The sequence below is a fragment of the Elaeis guineensis genome, chromosome 4, assembly GCF_000442705.2.
Source record: "Elaeis guineensis isolate ETL-2024a chromosome 4, EG11, whole genome shotgun sequence".
Taxonomy (NCBI): Eukaryota; Viridiplantae; Streptophyta; class Magnoliopsida; order Arecales; family Arecaceae; genus Elaeis; species Elaeis guineensis.
Genome location: NC_025996.2, coordinates 142,205,080 through 142,224,224, shown reverse-complemented (window position 1 = coordinate 142,224,224; position 19,145 = coordinate 142,205,080).

Genomic DNA, 19,145 nt, shown 5'->3' with positions numbered 1-19,145 from the left:
AAAATAATATTTTAAAAAAATAATATTTTTTATTATTTTAAAATTAATATTTTTTATTTTAAATTATTAATAATAATAAAATAATTATATTTTTTTTCTCTCTCTAAATATTTTTTTTCTTTTTTTTCCTTCTATCATCCCCAGTCCCACAGTGTGAGACCTAGGTCATGACCATTTGCACCACCCCCATCATGGCCCCTCCCCACCATTATCCCCATCGGATGCATGAAAATAATTTTTCTGATATTCCTGTGTTCTTATTATTATTCAAATTATTATTAACAATAAATTAATATTTTAAAATAATATATTTATTATTAATTTTTTAAAATATTTTTTTAAAAATAATATGTTATTATTATTAATAATATTTTTAAAATAATATTTTCAAAAAATAATATTTTTATTATTATTTTAAAATTAGTATTTTTCTTTTTGCTTCAAATTATTATTAATAATAAAATAATAATATTTTTTTTATTTTTTTCCTCCCCTTTTCAAATATTTTTTTAAAATTAATATCTTGGAAAAATAATATTTTAAATTATTATTAGTAATAAAATAACAATATTTTTTTCCTCTCCCTCTTTAATTTTTTTTTTCTTTCTTTTCTTTTTTCCTTTTTCTTCCTTCCCTTCCCTTCCTCTCGTCATCTCCCCCCCACCCACCGCCCCTGCTGCGTTTCCCGACTCTAGCGCCACCAACCCCCCTTCTCTCCTCTCTGCGGCCCCGCCTTATTGTCGTGCCCTACTATTCCCTCCTTCGACCTCGACGAACCCGAGCCCTCGAGGCTCCATGCAAGCACATGCGTCTCCAGCTCTCCAACCCCTACCCCCATCGCATCCCTTAGCTCCAGCACTACCAACCCCCCTCCCCTCCCATCTGTGGCCCCACCCCATCGCCATCTCCTCCTATTCTCTTTCTCGGCCTTGACGAATCCGAGCCCCCATGACTTCGCACGAGCACCGACGACTGCTCCTTCCCTCCTCCGACTCCGACTCCACCAACCACTATAACAGAACAGCATATTAGTGACGAAAAAAATTCATCACGAATAATAAATTTTCATCGCTAATAGTTATTAGCGATGAAATTATCGTCTCTAATATTTGATCACAAATAATGACATCGTTGATAATTTTTAACAATGAAAAAAAATTTTCATCGCCAATAATCCATATTATCGATAAAAAAATTTTATCATTAAAAAAATTATTTTTTTGAAAACTATTTATGATGAAAAATTTTATTCATAAAAAAAGATAATTTATGATGAACCATTATGTCATTAATAAAAAAATAATTATTTATGATGAATATTATTCATCACTATTAATTTAATTAAAAATTTTTATAAAAATTAAATTTAAAAAAGTATTAGCGACGTAAAATTTTCATCGCAAATATGATAATTTTTGATATAAATTTTTATCACTAATAAATTATCAATTATTTATGATGAAAATATTTTTATCGCTATTAATTTAATTAAATTTTTTTATAAAAATTAAATTTAAAAAAAATAATAGTGATGTAAATTTTTTGTTATAAATAAGATAATTTCTAACATAAATTTTTATTGCTAATAATTATTTATGATGAAAATATTTTTATCGCCACTAATTTAATTAAAATTTTTTATAAAAATTAAATTTAAAAAAATATTAGCAACGTACATTTTAAATCATAAATATAGTAATTTTTGATATAAATTTTTATTGATAATAATTTTTTAATTATTTATGATAAAAAAATTTTTCATCACTATTAATTTAATATAAAATTTTGATATTTTTAAATTTATTAAAAAATTTATTTATAACTAATTTTTTATCACTAATATTTTTTTTGGTAACCAATATTTCATTAAAAATAATTTCATCACTAATAATTTACACATATTTTTTTTAAAAATAATTTGTGAATATATATATTTAATTTATATTTATAATATTTTATAAATTAAAAATTAAAAATTAAAATAAAATATTCATACAATAAATATATAAATAAATTTTATTATTTTATTATATTAAATTAAAATTATAAGAGATCTAAAATAAAAAAAAAAGTTAAACAAATAAGCCGTCAAGTGTCGGCATTTGCAGAAGGAGAACAGGCTGGGGAAAGGGAGCTCTCGGATGAGCTCGGACGGGCCTACTGCTGTCTCATCAGCTGCATCATCTGCTGCATCTGCACTATCTGCTCTATTATCTGAATTTAAAGTTGTTGATACTCATCGACACATGTAGTCAACTCATCAGCTTGCTACTCAACCTGTCTCTGTACCTCCACCAGTTGAGCATTGCAGGCAGCATGGATGTCAACCTTGGACAAGCATGAGGATGAGAAAGCAGTGATCCCATGCCCTAGACTCCTAATATAATAAGATCTCGTACCAAGCACCTGATCATAGATCTCGTCATCTGTGGGTACGGTCAAGCCCTCAGGAGTAGGCTGGGATTTGATATCTATCATACGGTCATGAAAATTAGAGTTACAGCTATTTTAATTTCATACTGAAAATCAAACTGTGAATGAAAAAATAATTGAAAAAACTTACAAAAAGCTTATGGCTCCCCATCATCCACTCTCCTAACTGTCGTTGGTGGGTTCGCTGGTAGATATCGATCCTACTAGGAAGCTCATCACTCTTTGCATCTCTTTGTAGTTTAAAAATAATTAATTAAATTTTTTTTAAATAGTTAGAGAGTTAAAATATACTAATTAAAAATTACGTACCATCTGCTCTATATGATGAGCGAACAACTTCGAACCCCCACAATGTGATACAATCTATCTCACCCGATTTGCGATGTTCTGGGTACATCTTCTCTGTACAGTTAGCAGTCAAATTAGTAGGTAATAAACTAAATTTAAAAAAAAATGATTCAATCATTAAACTCTAAAAAAAAAGTTTGAATGTATAACTTGATATGCCGGATCTTCGTAATGCCGGCATATGAGAGCTTAATCATCTATAGTGATGCTGTCGTAGGGCCACTGCCGCGCTGCCTCCACCCCATAATCCTACATCACATGGTATCAATGCTGATGGATGCGGTGGTAATACTCCTTGAAATGCAAAGATAAATGAGCATCCACAGCTTGCTGCATGCAATCCTCCTCAAAATCAATAATATCAAATATACCCTGCCAATAACAAATATTAAAAGAATATCGTGCTAATTAAATATTCACAGTATAATTTATTTTACCTATAACTGGATGCAGAAAATTTTTTTCTAAGCCGATACAATATGACGTCAATCAAAAAGCATCACGAGGGCATAGTTGTGGCATATGATGTCCAGCTCGGTCTGCCATGGCTCGCACCATCCCCTAATGGGCCTGGTGTAGTCGGGTGGTATCTCAATATAGAGATGCTCTCTCAGGTGCTCGTGTCTCCAATGCTCTAGAGCGAAGTTCTTTGATAGACCTCACCCTCGCCTCACTATTGATGGAGACTGACCTGAAACAATAATAAATAAATTATTAGTATGATAGCTATCCAAATAAAAAAAATTAAATTTTATTATATAAGAAGTATAATAATATCATTCGGATCCACCTCATTGGGACCTGCCAGTGCAGGATCTTCTAGCGACGGAGCTGGTGCAACAGTGGAAATCGATGAAGGCACCTCAACCTCCGAGGTAGACTGCAAACACAAACATCGTTGTCTGTCTCCTGATGCCGACATATAAATAAATATAATATTGAATAATAATAATAAAAAATAAATTATATTCTAATGAATAGAATTATATCGCATACCATTATTGTAAGAGAAGATTGAACAAAGAGTATAGATCTACTCATCAATATTCATATCTTCCTCAATGTATAGATCCTCTTTCGAGTCACAATAATCGATATATGTGATATCTTCTATCTTATCATCATTTATGAACTGATCGTTGCCTTCTGACTCTTCAAGATTAAAAATAAAATCAGCTTCAACTTCATTGGGCGACAGATCAGTCCTATTCAAAGGAGCTGTTACAAGTTCTTCATCAACAAGAAACTCGGCTAATGTTTATTCTTCCTCTTGAAAAGCTTCATCTTCATGTAAATTCGAATTTTCATGCATCTCTAATTGGATTGGTATGTCATATATATCTCTAGATATTATTTTCTGTATGACATACCAATTACCTCGATACTTTAGATCCTTCAAATATATTACTTGTCTTGCTTGAGTTGTTAATATATACGGCTCATTTTGGTATCATGTTCGTGCAAAATTTACACTGATAAAATATGGATCGATATAAATATCAATTTTTTTATTGCTAATATCTCATCATTCACACTAAAACAAGAATATAGAATTACTAAACCCATACTTCAATTCTATGATATTTATCAGTACACCATAATATTCAATCTCTTCTTCTCCTTCATATCCTGTCGTAGCAATCCCACTATTCTAGATCCATCGTTGCATCTCAAGCTCCCTTATGTGAAATCTCATTCCTCCAATGATACAAGATGCGTAGTGGTTAATTCTTCGATCGGGATCACATACTAAATCATATAACTCATCGATCACATCCTCTTTTTTATTGAAATACTTATATTTTATCTACACCATAACATAAAAAATTATGTTAGTTCAAATAATTATTTTTATAATTAATAAAAATAATATATTACTAGTACAACTTACAAGATCATCAAACTATTTTATAAATTTTTTTCTATATCGATTATCAGCATCTGTATTATTCTCTCTGTATAGTATACTCTTGTGCTCACTGCAACAAGTTATGATTTTTAATTTTATGTCGATATAAAAAAATTACTTAGAATATTAAACAGTATGCTAAGATGATACTTACTCAATGAAATCTTCAATTTCTTCACAATTATTTAGAACATAGAAGTGTGCCTTGGATAGCTCATTCACATCCATAAATTCATATCTCCTTCCACCAATGAGTCGAACCATTTGTTTAAATATAGACAGTGTCAGTTCATTGTCACCCCATTCACGGTCTGTATTACGATCTGTACGATTGAATCTTATTTCGATATCATTAAGATATATCGAGTAGATCATAATACACTCTATAGTTACGTATGCTTCTGCTATAGATCCTTTAGACCGTGCTTTATTGCATACATACTTTTTAAGGTACATAAGAATCTACAAATAAAAATAAATTTAAATTTTAGAAATATATTTACATCTTATAACTGATATGATAAAGTGCGTATAATTTTTTTATCTTTCAATAGGATACATCCATCGATAATGTATCGGTCTGGCCAAAAGAGCTTCCTTTGAAAGATGAATAGCCAGATGCACTATATGAAGGAACCAGATCTAGGGTTTCAGAGTTAGATCTTGAAACTTTTTCAAGATCATGCAGTGGAAGACTAAAATAAATCAAAATTTATTTTATAAAATTAGAGAATCTCTAGATCTAAGATCTTATTACATAATTATTACATGACATTAAATCAAAAATTAAAATATATAGAGAATAAACTACATGTTGATCATATCAACATGTTTCTATGCTACATCTAATGTATGTAATAAATAATAGATTAGATCTATTACCTTGCAAGTTAGACGTTCTAACCTTGCTGATCCGGGCTTGAGGATGATGTTGCAAGCCGCACACATGTCCGACCTCTAAAAGTTATCCACACGAGTCCACGAATCTCGATCAGAAGTCCTGCTCCAGAAAATCAGCATAGTATGCTAGTACTGCGCTGATCCTTCTTCGATGGTTGATCAGGTACCTCCTTCTTCTTGATTTGGACTCTTTCAAATATGAAAAGTAGGAGGAGGAGTTTTAGATCTGAGATGCTCTCAGAAAACTCAAGATGGAGGAAGGGAAGAGATGAACACAACAACCCTAGAAGAAGACCCTCTTCTTTTTCTCTTTGCTCTCTCTAGACACCCTATCTTGTGTCTATTATATCCATGCCCCAACCTTCTTTCTCTCTAATTTTTTGATGACCCAAAGGTTTATCTTTGATCTATTTTTCATAAAAAATTTATAAAGAAATTTATTTTATATAGAGAGATATGATAGAATCTTTGTCTAGGTCAAATACCTAGTCAAGGTTTATCCAAACATGGCAAGATAAGGGGCGCCCAACTCTTAGGCACCCCCTCCTTATTTTTGTGTGTAGACCAATAGCAAAGGATGCCTATCAAGTGCCATAAAAGCTAAGAAAATCTCAAAAAAAATCTGGATAAAATCGGTGCAAAAAGAAAAAAGTTTTGGATTTCTAAAACTCTATCTCATAGAATTTGAAATCCAAACTTATTCCTACTTTGATTTGATCCACAACCATCTTCCATGTAAGAAAGAAGAGAGGAAACCTTTTGGGCATGGTGAAGACCTAGGAGAGGATTTTTGTTGCACAAAATAAGAGGGAATTGGCATGGAATAAGAGAGAGGGCGTGGGGGGGTTATGTGGTGCAAGGTAGAATCTTAGTCTTACTAGGATTCTATCTTATGACTTGTTTTAATTTGGTTTCTCAAATCAAATCAAACCAAAATTAGATCAACCCAATTAAAATAGGTGTTGCTCCTAGATTGATTTTGATGATTACAAAGCAGATTGAAGGGATACAAACAATTGAAAAAGTCCTTATGCTCTTCAAGGGCAAAATCGTAATTTCACTAAAATCCTGATTTGATAGTACCATTTGGTAGAACAAATGATTTGAAATCTATTGGTGAAAATTTCATTGTGTTTGGACTAATATTTTTGAAGTTATGAAGGTTTGAAGTGCATGAGTCGACTCATGAGTCAACTCATGGCACTATGAGCTGAATGGCACGAAAAAAATTCCCATGGCACGCTGGATTTTTGGCTTGGCACGACCTGTGAGTCGACTCATGAGTCGACCCACAAGGCATGAGTCGACTCATGAGTCGACCTCTGCTGATTTGGGCCAAAAAATCCAGAAATCCAAGTTTCTGGTCTTTGCAACAGAAGTCGACTCATGAGTCGACTCCTGATGCATGAGTCGACTCATGAGTCGACCCCTGCGATGGGAAATATCAGCAACGGCTATTTTTTTGCCCGTTTTAATTGCCATTTATGCTTCCTAAATATCCTCTAACGGCTCTTTATCTGCCTAAATTGTTTTCTCTTGCTACTAATGCCATAAAATGCTTAAAATGGTGAAAGGAAATTGCAGATTAAATAGCAGATCAAATTGCAAAGAAAAAGTGTGGAAATCGGGAGATCAAACGTGAGATCAAAAGAGAAGAGAGGATCCTAAATCTGAGATCAACGAAATATTCAAGAAGAAGAGAGAGGATCCACAATATTCAAGAGAGTTTGTGAAAAAGAAAAGCAAGAGCATTCAAAGAGAGAATCTTTCAAGTCGATTGTTTTCAACCTTGATCTAGAGATCGTTCAAAGCTTTCAAGAGATCTTCAATCAACAATCAACCTCTTCTCAAGCGTTCAACCGTTCATTCATCTTGAGAAAATCTGAAAAAGGGGTTCTTCATTTGAGTAAAGCTTTTATTGTTATATTTGCTCATTTAAGGAGCTGTTATTGTATTCATCTGTGCTCTAAATATTCTTACTCTTTGTGAGTTTTTGCTCTTGTTTTTGGAGGATTTCCAAAACAAGGAAAGGTTGATCCGAACCTGAAATCGGAGTGTTTTGGGTTTGCTTGTACCCGGAAAACAAGTGTTCTAGCTTGGGATAGCTAGGGTCGGAGTTTCCGACGTCTTGTATTCTAGCTTGGGATAGCTAGTGTCAGAGTTTCCGACGTTTTGTATTCGGGTTGAATACAAAGGATAGTGGATTAAAATTCCCAAGTGGGATCTTGGGGAGTGGACGTAGGTGCAAGGTTAGCACCGAACCACTATAAATCCTTGTGTTTGTGGTGTGCTTTATCGCTTTATCTTATTTCTTTATTATATCCTTGCAATACTGCTTTAGTTAATTAATATTAATTTAAAGCCATTGTTTTGTTCTTCATAAGTTATCTGTTGGGCTTAAAATTTTTAGAAACCCAATTCACCCCCCCTCTTGGGTTGCATAGCTGGGCAACAAGTGGTATCAGAGCCAGTGCTCTAGCCCTTCTTTGATCTAACAATCAAAGAGCCAAAGATCTATGGCAACCCATGTTGGAACTTCTCTAGCTGAGGGGCAATCAACAAACCGACCTCCACTTTTCAATGGGTCTAATTACACCTATTGGAAAGCTCGGATGAAGATTTTCATACAAGCACTCGACTATGATATGTGGAGTATCATAGTGAATGGTCCTCACACACCCACCAAGATTATAGATGGTGAGGAGTCAACCAAACCCGAGAAAGAATGAGATGAGGTTGACAAGAAATTGGCACAATTAAATGCCAAAGCTATGAATGTTCTTTATTGTGCACTAGATGCTAGTGAATTTAATCGTATTTCTACTTGTGCATCTGCTAAAGAAATATGGAATAGGTTAGAAGTCACCCATGAGGGAACAAATCAAGTAAAAGAGTCTAAAATAAACATGCTTGTACATAAATATGAATTGTTCAAAATAGAGCATGATGAGTCCATAACTGCTATGTTTACTCGTTTTACTGATATAATCAATGGTTTAAAGAGTCTTGGCAAATCTTATACTAACAGTGAACTTGTAAGGAAGATTCTCAGGTCACTGCCAAGAACTTGGGAAGCCAAGGTGACTGCCATCCAAGAAGCAAAGGACTTGAACACTCTACCTCTAGAAGAGCTTCTTGGATCCTTGATGACTCATGAACTTAGCATGATGCAACATCAAGAGGATGAAATCAAAAAGAAAAGAACTATTGCCCTCAAATCCACAACTTCACCTGATTATGAAACAGATGACTCTGAAGATGAAGATCAGGATGAGGAGATGGCTCTCATCACCCGGAAATTCAAGAAGTTTCTAAGAAAAAGGAAACAGGGGATGAGAAAGAAATTTACAAAAGGGGATCAAAGCATAGAAAAGGAGAAAGATCAAACCCCTATATGCTATGAGTGCAAGAAGCCAGGACATTTCAGATCCGAATGTCCTCAATTGAAGAAAGGTCCAAAGAAATTCAAAAAGAAGGCAATGATGGCGACCTGGAGTGCGAGTGATGACTCAAGCTCCGACGAGGAAACCTCAACCGAACAAGCCAATCTGTGCCTGATGGCACATGAAAATGAGGTAACTTCTGAATCCACTAGTGAATTTACTTTTGAAGAATTGCATGAAGCTTTCTATGATTCAATTGATGAATTAAAGAAACTAGGGAAGAAAAACAAAGAGCTGAAATTGAAAAATCAGTCCTTAGTGAAACAAGCTAAAATTCTTTCAATTGAAAAATTCACATTGATTCAAGAAAATCAAAACTTTAAGGATGAAATTAATAGGCTGAAATCTATAGTAGATAAGTTCACCTTAAGTTCAAACAAGCTAAATATGATCCTTGATAATCAGAAAGCTATATATGATAAGGCTGGACTTGGTTATAAACCCCTGAAGAAACAAAAATTTTTGAAGGATATTTATGCAAATTATTCAAGCAAAAAGCCTACAAATATTACTTGTTTTAAATGTGGAAGAATAGGACATAAATCATACACATGTCTTATTAACAAATATGCAAACACAAAGAAAATATGGGTTCCAAAAGGAACCATTCTGACTAACCTGAAAGGACCCAAGAAAGCTTGGGTACCTAAGACAGAAACTTGATCTGTGCTTGCAGGTGTGTCTAGCATCCCAAGAAGGAAACAGGAAATGGTATCTTGACAGCGGATGCTCGAGACACATGACTGGTGATGAATCACAATTCATCACGCTTGATGCTAAGGATGGAGGGATGGTCACCTTTGGAGATAATGGCAAAGGAAAGATCATCGGGATAGGTAACATTGGTATCACTCCCTCCAAATACATTGAGAATGTTTTACTTGTTAAAGGTTTAAAGCATAACTTACTTAGCATTAGTCAATTCTGTGATAAAGGGTATAAAGTAAGTTTTGAATCATCTGTATGCATTGTGACGAGTCCTATTAACGATGGCATTAAATTTATAGGACATAGGCATGGCAATGTTTATATGGTAGACTTGAATGATTTAACTAAATTAGACATGCAATGCCTAGTTTCCTTAAATGCTAAAATAAATGAGACTAGTTGGCTGTGGCATCGTAGATTTGCACATATTAGCATGCATTCTCTTTCAAAATTAATCAAAAAGGATTTAGTTCTCGGTTTGCCAAAATTGAATTTTGATAGAATTTGTGATGCATGCCAATTAGGTAAACAAACTAGAGTATCATTTAAATCCAAAAATACTATTTCAACTTCTAGACCTTTAGAGCTCTTACATATGGATTTATTTGGACCAACTAAAACCACTAGTCTAGGAGGAAAACGATATGGATTTGTATTAATTGATGATTACTCTCGTTTTACTTGGATTTTCTTTTTAGCTCACAAAAATGAAATTTTTCAAATTTTCACGAAATTTCATCGAAAAGTCACTAATGAAAAAGGGTTTTCAATTCAAAATATTAGAAGTGATCATGGAACAGAATTTGAAAATCATGACTTTGAAAATTTTTGTGATGAAAATGGAATTGGCCACAACTTCTCTGCTCCTAGGACACCCCAACAGAATGGGGTAGTTGAAAAGAAAAAAAAAAAAGAACCTTAGTAGTTGAGGAGTCCATACATGTTGTCTTTGATGAATCTAACGATCTTCCTTCAAGGAAGAATGAGGGTGTTGATGATGCAGATCCACTAATAGAAGGTATGAAGGAGATCACTCTAAAAGATTCAGCAACTCCAGAAGACAAAGATCAAGAAGATGAACAAAATGAGAAAGGTGAAGAAATTCAAGAACAACCTCAAGGTACAAATGACTTACCCAAGGAATGGAGGTATGTTCATAACCACCCTAAGGAATTAATTATCGGTGATCCTATGCATGGGGTAAAAACACGTTCTTCACTTAGAGATGTACTTAATCATTGTGCTTTTGTATCTCAACTTGAACCTAAAACTTTTGAAGAAGCTGAAAATGATCATAACTGGATTAATGCTATGCAAGAAGAACTCAGTCAATTTGAAAGAAATAATGTTTGGACCTTAGTGAAAAGACCTAAAGATTATTCAATAATTGGCACAAAATGGGTCTTTAGAAACAAATTAGATGAGCATGGAAATGTAATTAGAAATAAAGCAAGACTGGTTGCTAAGGGATATAATCAAGAAGAAGGAATTGATTTTGATGAAACCTTTGCACCTGTTGCTAGATTAGAAGCCATTAGACTTATACTTGCCTATGCTTGCTTTATGAAATTCAAACTATTTCAAATGGATGTTAAAAGTGCATTTTTAAATGGATATATTTCTGAAGAAGTATATGTAGAACAACCCCATGGATTTGAAAATCATGCTTTTCCCAATCATGTCTTTAGATTAAATAAAGCTTTATATGGTCTAAAACAAGCACCTAGAGCATGGTATGAAAGGCTAAGCAAATTTCTACTAAATAATGGTTTCTCAAGAGGCAATGTAGACACAACCCTATTTATTAGAAGAAACCAAAATGATATGCTAATTATACAAATTTATGTTGATGACATAATTTTTGGGTCTACTAATGAATCCCTTTGTCAAGACTTTGCTAAGCTTATGCAGGGAGAGTTCGAGATGAGCATGATGGGAGAACTCACTTTCTTTCTCGGACTCCAAATCAAACAATCAAAAGAGAGAATCTCCATCACCCAAAGCAAGTACACCAAGGAACTACTCAAAAGATTTGGAATGGAGAACTGCAAACCTATTGGCACACCAATGAGTCCCTCAAGTAAGCTTGACAAGGATGATGAAGGTAAAAGCGTAGACTTAAAATACTATAGAGGTATGATTGGCTCATTATTATATTTAACTGCAAGTAGGCCTGATATCATGTTTAGTGTTTGCTTATGTGCAAGATATCAATCTAATCCTAAGGAATCTCATTTGAATGCTGTTAAAAGAATCCTTAGATACTTAAATGGTACACAAACTATAGGGTTATGGTACTCTAAGGACTCACAAATTAATTTGTTAGGATATTCTGATGCTGATTTTGCTGGATGTAAATTAGATAGAAAAAGCACAAGTGGAACTTGCCAATTTCTTGGAGTTAACCTAATCTCATGGTTTAGCAAGAAACAAAATTCGGTGGCACTGTCTACGGCTGAGGCCGAATACATTGCAGCCAGAAGTTGTTGTGCTCAAATCTTGTGGATTAAGCAACAACTCGAAGATTTTGGAATCAAACTTAATGAAACACCAATAAAATGTGATAATACTAGTGCTATAAATCTATCTAAAAATCCAATACAACACTCAAGATCTAAACATATTGAGATAAGACATCATTTCATAAGAGAACATGTTCAAAACAAAAATATAATTCTTGAATATGTTTGCACTGAAAATCAATTAGCCGATATCTTTACAAAGGCCCTTAGTGAGGATAGATTCTGTGAAATTAGGAGAAATCTAGGAATTCTAGATCCATTTGCCTAAACTTCTCTTAATTATTATCAAATATTCTTAGAGCTCAATTTCCAACAACTATCCTGGTTCCAAAAGCTCAGTTTTATCACTCTAAAAACTTATCATTGAGCAAAATTCTTTCTCCCAAAATTTTGAATTTTTCTGGAATTTATTTGTATTTTTTCTGATTTTCTGAACTTCATGAGTCGACCCCCATGAGTCGACTCAATGGCAAACTTGTAAATCCCACCAACTTCTATCGGGTTCATTGTTTTTAAAACGGGAAACCTTGTTTATGAGACGACTCATCTTCTCGTCGTCTTCCTTCCGAAAGCCGTCCTCTCCAACTCTTTTTGCTCCAAATCCAAGGATCAATTCTGAGGCAATTCTCCCTCCTCCTCTCCACCAAAAATCGCCTCCTTGAAAAGGATTTTTCTGTGCTTTCTCGCAGTGTTAGGCGCGGGTGGAACGTGCCCTAGAACTTCACCGTTCATTCAAAATCCACTTCTTTTCTCCACCAAAATTCTTCTTTACTCTTTTGTGATCCCTCCTCCACTGAATTCAAGTCTTCTTGTCTGCTACCTTATTGGATATGGCTCCAAAGATGAAACTTCCCCAAAGATGGAAATCAATCCGAGAGCCTGAGAAAATTGTCCGAAAGAAAAGGCATGCTCAGTCTTCCACTGTTCCCAATCCAGTTTCAGTACCTGCTCAAGGTCCCTCTCAACCCTCCATAAGCCCCAGTGTAAATCTTCTTTCTGATAGAAAAGTAGAAACCGGAAAAAATATAGATTTTCGGTTCTTTGAGAAAGAAGGCTTTACTTTTGCTACCAAGATCAAAAATCAAGGATGGGAACTTTATTGCTCTCTTAAGGAAGTCACCTATGTTGATCTAGTCAGAGAGTTCTACCAGAACCTAAATTATGGAAACGGGTCTGTGACTTCAACTGTAAAGGAGATTGACATCTGTTTGGATTCTAGGATATTGGGAGAGATACTTCAGTTGCCTAGTGAAGGATACTCATATATGGAACTCCCAATTAAAGAAGAAGGGATCAGAATTATCTTAGGAGAAGATTTTTCAGGAAGTTTAAACAAATTGGAAGCAAAGCTACTGTCCATTGAGATGAGGGTCCTGCATCAGATTGTAACGAAATTCTTCTTTCCTAGGAGTGGTAGACATGACTTACTATCTGGCAGAGATGTATGTGTCATGTTTTATATCATCACTCAGACCCCCCTAAACCTCCCTACACTTATGATAGAGGCCATGAGAGAAACTTTGAACAGATCCAAGGCACACTTGCCTTATGGTATGGCCCTTACTAGAGTTTTTAGGAGGTTTGGAGTTAGCTGTGAGGGGGAGACACCTACCAAGCTCTCACATGTGGACACTTTCAACCAACACAGCCTACACCGAATGGGAATTACAAAGACTGTTGGTGGTTGGATCAAGGGCTCTGAAGAAAGAGCTGAGGAGAGAGCTGAGGAAAGAGCTGAAGACAGAACTGAAGGCAGAGTAGAAGAAGAAGGTCCATCTTCTCCTGTACATGATTTCAGGGCAGCTTCACCAGATACCCAGTTCATTCATGATACTGAGGCTGGCCCTTCTGAGTTTACTAGGATGCCCACACCAGTGTATCAGCCAGAGAGCAGAGCACCTCATTCAGAGTTCAGACTGGCTGACGATCAGATCGAGCATATATCTCAGCGTGTGGCTTCTTTGTTGTCTAGCCAGTGGAGTAGTAGTTCTTTTGCACCTGGAGCTACTTCTTCTGATCAGACCATTACTCCCCACATCTTCACTATATTTCAGATGATTTCAGATCAGTCCGTCAGGATACAGCAGCTTGAGGATACAGTCTGGAGACTTACTGGCAGAGTTCTTGACTTGCAGGGGCAAGTCCTTGCATTGGCCCATCCCCAGCCACAGGAGTCTACCATTGAGGTCACAGACCTCACTGCAGAGGCTGGCAGGCTCAGAGGAGCACTAGAAGGTGGATATGAGCTACTGAGGAAAGAGATCAGAGGATCGAGTGAGCATGCTACCACCCAGTTCACTGCTCTACTTCAATCTGTTTCTAGAGCACTGAACGTACTTGATTCTATCAGACTCATGATATCAGCCCTAGTATCTCAGCGTTCTCAGCCTCCCAGTTCATCTCGTTCTCCTACTCGTGGCAGAGGCAGAAGGGGTAGAGGACGCACTTCTGATCCATCATCTTCTCATACTATATCTGATGACTCTGATCATTGACTTATCTAGATCTTAGGAGTTAGTATCTTGTTCTAAGATCTATACCTTGGGGCCATGTATTGATATTTAGCTGGTTGAATTTTATGAAACAATTATGATATTAATGGAATCATCTTTTACCTATATTTCTACCTCTTTGTAATGATTATATTTTGGTTATATTTCAATCTCCGATACATCTGTTGAAATATTATCTTCTCCTTATTGTTGTTTGCTATTGATAATTGCTATATTAAGGGGGAGCAAACATCTGTGAAAAACTCTAAAGAGGAAGAAATTAAAGAATATTTTCAGAAAAGGAAAAGAAAGAGTTAACTATGTTTGATGATGTCAAAAAAGGGGGAGAAATTAAAATTAAACAAAAATTGAAATTAGACAAAAAGCAAAACCCTAAATTATGAGAAAAAGGAGGAGAAATTAAATTAAAACAAATATTGAAGAAATTAAACAAATATTGGAGAAATTAGACAAAAACAAGGATTGAAAGATTAAACAAAACTTTGAGAAATTTTGGTATCGAAATTTGGTATCAGACAGAGAAATTTGGTATCAGACAGAACTTTAATCCATCAAAAGCAAAATCATGAGTACAATGCAAATAAGTTTTTTTTTATATATATGCTCTGATATTCAAACTTGCTTTTGAAATTTTACTCACCTTGAGACATCAATAAGAAATTTGTTTTACTCTGATACATCCTACAATTTCTTTCAACTTGATCTGATACATGATAACATTTGATCCGATACAGTGTGAAGGTTTCTCTAAAATATTATAACATTTGCTCGGATACTGTATGAAATTTTCTCTGATACATTAAAAATTTTCTTGCTCTGATACATTATAAAATCTTTTCTGATATCATTGTAAAAATTATTTTTGCTCTGATACATAGAAAAAGTTATTTATCTTCTCTTGCTCTGAAATATCTTGAACTCAAAATGATCTAATACCCTTTTCAAATCTTTAAGAAAATGGACAAACTATTTTTGCATTTATATTACATGCCAAAAGAATCATACTCTTTTCAAGCATATACACCCATAATGGATTCTTTTGAAATTAATGCATTAACATAAATATTTTTGTTCATATGTTTTGTCATCATCAAAAAGGGGGAGATTGTTGCTCCTAGATTGATTTTGATGATTACAAAGCAGATTGAAGGGATACAAACAATTGAAAAAGTCCTTATGCTCTTCAAGGGCAAAATTGTAATTTCACTAAAATCCTGATTTGATAGTACCATTTGGTAGAACAAATGATTTGAAATCTATTGGTGAAAATTTCATTGTGTTTGGACTAATATTTTTGAAGTTATGAAGGTTTGAAGTGCATGAGTCGACTCATGAGTCAACTCATGGCACTATGAGCTGAATGGCACGAAAAAAATTCCCATGGCATGCTGGATTTTTGGCTTGGCACGACCTGTGAGTCGACTCATGAGTCGACCCACAAGGCATGAGTCGACTCATGAGTCGACCTCTGCTGATTTGGGCCAAAAAATCCAGAAATCCAAGTTTCTGGTCTTTGCAACAGAAGTCGACTCATGAGTCGACTCCTGATGCATGAGTCGACTCATGAGTCGACCCCTGCGACGGGAAATATCAGCAACGGCTATTTTTTTGCCCGTTTTAATTGCCATTTATGCTTCCTAAATATCTTCTAACGGCTCTTTATCTGCCTAAATTGTTTTCTCTTGCTACTAATGCCATAAAATGCTTAAAATGGTGAAAGGAAATTGCAGATTAAATAGCAGATCAAATTGCAAAGAAAAAGTGTGGAAATCGGGAGATCAAACGTGAGATCAAAAGAGAAGAGAGGATCCTAAATCTGAGATCAACGAAATATTCAAGAAGAAGAGAGAGGATCCACAATATTCAAGAGAGTTTGTGAAAAAGAAAAGCAAGAGCATTCAAAGAGAGAATCTTTCAAGTCGATTGTTTTCAACCTTGATCTAGAGATCGTTCAAAGCTTTCAAGAGATCTTCAATCAACAATCAACCTCTTCTCAAGCGTTCAACCGTTCATTCATCTTGAGAAAATCTGAAAAAGGGGTTCTTCATTTGAGTAAAGCTTTTATTGTTATATTTGCTCATTTAAGGAGCTGTTATTGTATTCATCTGTGCTCTAAATATTCTTACTCTTTGTGAGTTTTTGCTCTTGTTTTTGGAGGATTTCCAAAACAAGGAAAGGTTGATCCGAACCTGAAATCGGAGTGTTTTGGGTTTGCTTGTACCCAGGAAACAAGTGTTCTAGCTTGGGATAGCTAGGGTCGGAGTTTCCGACGTCTTATATTCTAGCTTGGGATAGCTAGTGTCGGAGTTTCCGACGTTTTGTATTCGGGTTGAATACAAAGGATAGTGGATTAAAATTCCCAAGTGGGATCTTGGGGAGTGGACGTAGGTGCAAGGTTAGCACCGAACCACTATAAATCCTTGTGTTTGTGGTGTGCTTTATCGCTTTATCTTATTTCTTTATTATATCCTTGCAATACTGCTTTAGTTAATTAATATTGATTTAAAGCCATTGTTTTGTTCTTCATAAGTTATCTGTTGGGCTTAAAATTTTTAGAAACTCAATTCACCCCCCCTCTTGGGTTGCATAGCTGGGCAACAATAGGTCTTAACCTAATTAAAAATCTAATTTAATTAGATTAAATTAGATTTAAATTTATTTTAATTTTTTAATCAAATTAGAAATTAGGTTGATCCAAGTCCTAATTGAACTAGGACTAGTTTTTCTTTGCACTTGGCTTATCCAATAAATCAATTGGACTTGATCCAATCAAGCCCAAACTAAATCTAATTAAATTATATTCAATTAGACTTAATCTCAATCTATTGGCTTAATCAAATTAAGTCAATTAGCAATCGAATTGCTAATCGATCCTCCTGCAACACTTGCACTAGGTTAAATATCAATCATATTGATCGTTTAACCCTAGAACGATTCTTAATCGTTGATCAATCATCCGATCGGATTGTGAACTCTAATATGTGTGACCTCATAGGTCCGAATCTAAGTCAATAGTATAGAAATAAATTTTTGTACCAATCGAAGTGACTATCTAGCAATGGTACCCGACGATCGGATAGGTCGAATGTGTAGAACAACATCCTTAGAACCCATACGGATATAGTTTCTATATAATTCATCTCCTTGACCAAAATGATCATAGGATACCTCAGAGTTCAACTGTCAACTCTGATCAGGTTGTCCACATTGTATTTCAAAATATCAAATCTATCTGATGGATTATCCTGACCAAGGTTTTGCTAAATTGAAATACAACGACTCCTTCTTCTCTAACTTTTGGAGTGGTCAATCTCATCTTGATCACACTTTGACTCGCAGTACTTGACTGTGTCCAGAAACCTTCCATCACTGAATTAAAAATTCAATTAATCCAGTACCAAAGCACAGTGAGTTGCTTGCAAGTCACTGAGGCAATCTCAGGTCTAAGGGACACTTATACCTATATCCCATCAGAGACATTCTCGATAGCAGAATATTCTGGAGTTGGTCACATTCAATGATGATGTACCCTTACATCTTACCTGTATGCCATACCAGTGTCTCCACACTCCTTAGTTAAGAGGACAACCAACCCATATGGTCTATAGCGACCTATGCTCGATAGAAGCTGTCGTCCTTATTAACAGCCTATCATTTGGTCTTGAACAATTTTAAGGACTAATCGATAAATTCTCTCTTTATCAAACTTAAATAGTCCTAAAGACTTCATCATAACAACGGAGTTCGTTGAAAGATAAAAACTTATGATGAAAATATCAAAAATATATTTTATTTATTAACAAATCAATTACAATACTTGGTTGCTCCACCGTCAACAACTTGACGATTGGCTTTTGAGATATATTTTTCAACAACTCTCACTTGTCCTAAAGCCACTTGGCACAGTATCTAATACCCATCTTTGACTTGTGATTGTCAAACTCCTTTATCACTAGAGCTTTAGTGAAAGGGTCGATCAGGTTCTCTTTTTCATCGATCTTCTGAAGGTCGACGTCACTTCGATCCACGATCTCTCGGATCAGGTGAAAGCGGCACAAAATATGCTTCATCCGCTGGTGTGCTTTGGATTCCTTCACCTGAGCTATGGCACCAGTGCTGTCGCAGTAGAGTAGGACCAGACCATCGAGGGAGGAAGCTACTCCGAGCTCGGTGATGAATTTTCTCAGTCATACAGCTTCTTTCGCAGCATCCGATGCTGCGATGTACTCCACCTCGCAAATAGAGTCTGTCACAGTACGCTGCTTGAAACTCTTCCAACAGATGGCTCCACCATTCAGAGTAAAGATATAACCCAACATGCTTCTGCTGTCATCATGATCAGATTGAAAGCTGGAGTCTGTGAACCCCA